The sequence below is a fragment of the Juglans microcarpa x Juglans regia genome, chromosome 8D, assembly GCF_004785595.1.
Source record: "Juglans microcarpa x Juglans regia isolate MS1-56 chromosome 8D, Jm3101_v1.0, whole genome shotgun sequence".
In the NCBI taxonomy this organism is placed as follows: Eukaryota; Viridiplantae; Streptophyta; class Magnoliopsida; order Fagales; family Juglandaceae; genus Juglans; species Juglans microcarpa x Juglans regia.
The window spans coordinates 17,409,246-17,414,110 of record NC_054608.1 but is presented as its reverse complement, the minus strand read 5'-3'; positions in this window follow the sequence as shown (position 1 = coordinate 17,414,110).

Genomic DNA, 4,865 nt, shown 5'->3' with positions numbered 1-4,865 from the left:
TTCCAGAAATGTCCGGCCTCACTCCTAAACTGGACAAGAGAGACATTTTCATGTATGAGGTTGATGAGTTGGTGTGGCGAAAATAAACTAACGTGTCGTTTGGATAGTAAATTGATATTTGAAAAAGTTGAATTATTTATTATATTTTATGCAAAATTCTGAAAAAATTATAATAATAAAATGAGATGAGATGAGATGATTTATCAATCTAAACGGGCCTAAAAGCGATATGAAACGTGCTATTTTCAAGTTGATTGATAGATAGCTGTCCATCCACGGTGGCGGCTGTATCGCGCCACGTATGGGTGGGTAAAGTTGCTACGACCAATCCATGTGTAGCTGAAATTAGAGCTTCCCCATACGGCACATAGATGGCTGAGTCTGAAATTTCCGTACAAATCTATCTCATATCATTTTATCTCATCTATCTTATCATTATAATTTTTTTAAATTTACATATAAAAATATAATAAATAATTCAACTTTTTCAAATCTCAAAATAAAAATAATACTAAAAAATTATATTTAACAATATTTTATTCAATTTTCAACAAAGTATCTCATCTCATCTCATCTGAACTCTCTATCCAAATCCACCAAGTTCTGATAGAAGGCATCTACAAAGGTTATCATCAAGAACATAATCCAAACATAATAAGAGACCACTGCAACTGGAGATTAGCAGAATGGTAAGAAGATATTAGAACATCCTAAATCGGCATACCAAGTTGGCATATCAGATGGATTCCAAGAAAGGCTATGTTCCAGGCTTATACTTAGCTAAATGGGCAGAGATGGAAGGTTTATGTGGCTGTTTTGGAGGGATTGATATTCCTAGTCATGCATATCATCAGATGAATATTGTATTTTATTGCATAATCTTTTTTCTCGTTATGTCGATATATGTTAGTTTAATCAGCCAAAAAAATTCATCCTCAATTTCAACACTGACGTAAATTAACACAAAGACTAGATGCATGCAATCTACAGAACTCAAAAGAAAACAATTAAAACGCAGTTCCAAACTGGTAGGATTGCTAAATAGGTCAGACAAACAAGAACACTTGTAGTTCAGGACGTACACATCAATTAACTTTAAACGTCTAGCTACAAACTATCTCATGGCATCAAAACTACAAACATCAAACCCTTGACCCTCCTACTACTACTTTCCTTCCATCTCCAGCTTGATCAAGAACAATGTCCTTCAGAAACTATTTATTAACCTTTCCTGTAAATCAACAAAAAAGAAAAGAAAAAAAAAAACACAAGCAAAATTCGGGTTAGCCAAAGGTAATTAATAAAATAAGAACAGTTTGAACTAACTAGAAATAGTGCAAATAATACAAATCAATATTCAGGTAAAAATAAAAACCAATAAAATATTTTCCCTCTGTGTTAGATAAGGTAATATGATCTGCTACAAAATAAAAGTTCGGAAATAAAATAAATAACAGAGACAATTTCAATATATTGTTTACTTCATAGCTCATCTGAAAGAAAAGCAATCAAATGTAAATTTTGCCCGGTTCATATATATATATATATATATATATTACTTAAATAAGAAATTATGTAAGAAAAAACAAAAATAAAAATATGTTGTAGTGGGACAATACCAACCTCATATTTCAGCGAATTGTGATTATCATTGAGTTCACTATCATCAATGAAACTATCATAAAAATCATACTCATTTTCAGAATCATCATCATCTATAGAATCACTTTCGGTAGTGTCGATATCTTCTTCTGCATGTTCATCGCTGATGATCATTTCAAAGTGAAGGAAGCTTGTTTCCCAAGGTAATAAGAACATACTAATCATGTCTGACCAGCATTAATGTTTTTCCAAAATAGATCATTCGTTGAAAAAAAAAATAACATAAGTTAATAACTAAAAAGTTATTTTACCTTCGACATCATACATATATATATATATATAATTTTAGAATGAACAAGGATGAAGGATACATGACTTGGTTATCATTGCCACACTCCAAAAAGTAACCACAAAGTGTTACTGCCCGTTTACCCATAACCTGAAATCTGACCTTTTCAGTAAGATCAAATTCTAAATCCAACGATATCGACTCTTTATGATCCGTGAATGTACATATGATGATCCTGGCTTTGTTCCCCACATAGCACCAAACAGAAGTCTTGCGAGGGCTACTCTCAAATTTGTTTTGATAATAATCCAAAGTTGCCTATATGTAACAATATTCACATCATTTCTAATTGGAACGAGCGAGCATAAAAGAAAAAAAAAAAGGACCAATTTACATACCCTTGTTACGCGAAGTCTTCTTGGAGTACTGTCAGATTTGCGGACAGTCCTACATTTATTTGGCGTTATCCTTTTCCCTAAAGCAGTAGAGAAAATATATATATATAATAGATTAGAATCGTTTTCAGTTTTGGTCTCAAGCAAAAAATGAGGCAAAATTTACCCCAGAAAGTCATGCTTCAAATCTCTGATCTCTCTCTCTCTCTGAGTCTATGAGTTCGATCGTCTCTCTCTGTCCCTCTCTCTCCCTCTGAGTCAATGAGGCAAAATATATATAACAAAACGTTCAATTACTTAATTAATTTATTACATTGTGGAAGCTAGAGAGACTTACCGCCAGTTCTTTTTCAGGGTTTTTTTTCCTTTGTGTGTTTCCCAAGCATGCATGTTTCAACTTTCAAGACAAAATTCTTTCACACAGCCAGCTTGCAGCAACGTCTCTTGTCATTACGACCTGGTATAATGCGTCTGTTTGTTTTTTGTTCTTTGTTTTTTTTGAGCAAGTTGGTTTCCTTAATATAAAAACAATAATTCAGGAGTACAAGGTCAGAAGTGTTTAATTATACGTATAGATAAGGTGGATCTTTTTCACTATAGAAATTTAATAGAGAAGATGAAATTTAAATTAAAAGGATGTTGTCAAAGGCTCGCGTCGTTGCTGCTTATTGCGTTAGATTGTTTTCATGTAAGAAGAAGTATTTTCAGTTCTTTGGCACACAAAATAATTTCAGCAGATAATACATGCAGCATGTACATTTTATATGGATTTTTGGTTAGAACATTTTTTTTTTTTTTATGGAATACTTAATTTAAAACTTTTTATTTTGTATGTTTTTAATTTGAATGTTGCTATTTCATTTCCACACATTACACTTATTTTTATTTTTTATTTTATTTTATTCATATTAAACTAATTGAGTTTTTTTATTCATCATCCTTATATCACACATACTTATTAAAATAAAAAATCATGCATAAGAATGACGAGTATGATTTTTCTTTTAATTTTGGTCGTTTTGATCAATTAAGTGTATCTTTAACAATTTGCTAAATATACATTAATGGCAGCCACGTAAATGAAGTGAGATGTTAAAGGTTTAAAAATTAATTAAAAACTAAACAAATAAATAAAAGTTGGCACTAGCCATGAGAAATATTGCATCGTCTCTAGGGAGCAACCGAGGCAACCTTGGTCTCAACTCGAGCCTTTCAATTCGGGCATTTTTTTTAAATCTTTAATTCCTTAATATTCTTTAAAACTTTTTTATACATGCATGTCACTCCATCATCAGAGTCGATAGGGAATATTAAATTAATAAGCTATTAACAGTCTACTAACAAAGCAACTAAAATTATTAAAATTGAAAATACAGTAATTAATAACCTCTCACTTTATTTATGTTAAGATTAATTTATGGAAAAATCTGATAATTTTGGTATTCATTGAATAGGTATGTGTGGGCACAGTATGTATAGATATAACGAGGCACTACAACAGAATGTGTGTTTTGTGACAGAGAAAATTGTCACAAAAAAATGGCAAACCGTCACTAAACATATTTGGTGACGGTTTGAAACCGTCACCATGACCGTCACCTAAAGTGCGTCACAGAAAACATTTGGTGACGGTTTACTGTTCAACCGTCACAAAAAATATTTTTAGTGACAGTTGGAAGTGTTCCGTTCGGTACAACGTTCGAACGTTCCTTTTTTTGTGACTTTTATGAACTGTCACAGAAAATCACGTTCGGACGTAAAATCAAACGTTCGGACGTTATACCCGACCGATTGGCGTTCGAATGAGACAAGTTGGCGTTCGTTGGATATCGTGTTCGAACGTATAAAATTTACGTTCGAATGTTAATGCGTCCGAACGTTAATTACATTAAACGTTCGAATATTTGTTCGAACGTAAACGTAAATGTTCAAACGTAGCGCGTTTAATGTTCGGACGTTATTTCGAATGTAAATGAAGGAGCGTCCGAATGCAAGTTCTTTGTTCGAACGTTAGTCGCTTTACCATTCGAACGGTTTGTTCGTTTTAGCGTGAGTACGTTCGAACGTTTGTTACAGTGTGAACTAACGTTCGAATGATTTTTATTTACATTCGAACGTACAGATCAGAAATACTAATTTCATAAAATTTAAAAACATAATACCAATTGTATCATATTACATACCCAATTAACAAGTAACAATGTCTTATAAAAGTACAAAATTAGATATTAAAACTAGTCAGAAATATTGATAAAATTTATTTCTTCTTTTTCCCTCGCCCACGGGGATTCTGTTGCAACGACATAACACGTTCCATTTGCACCATCATCTCCCGTTGCACTTGCTCTTACACTTCATTGCGTATTCTTTTCTCCTGGTCTCTCTGTTGGTCCTGCAAACGCGTCTCTAAATGAGACTGTCGTTCTAAGAGAGACTCTAACTCTTGTTGTCTCGACCTCATATACTCATTCTCACGCCGTGCAGCTTCTAAATCTGCCGTAAGATTATTAATTTGTGAAGCCGATGAGGTTGAGGAGGATGAACATTTATGCTTGATAGATCGTCCCAAACCTCTTGCC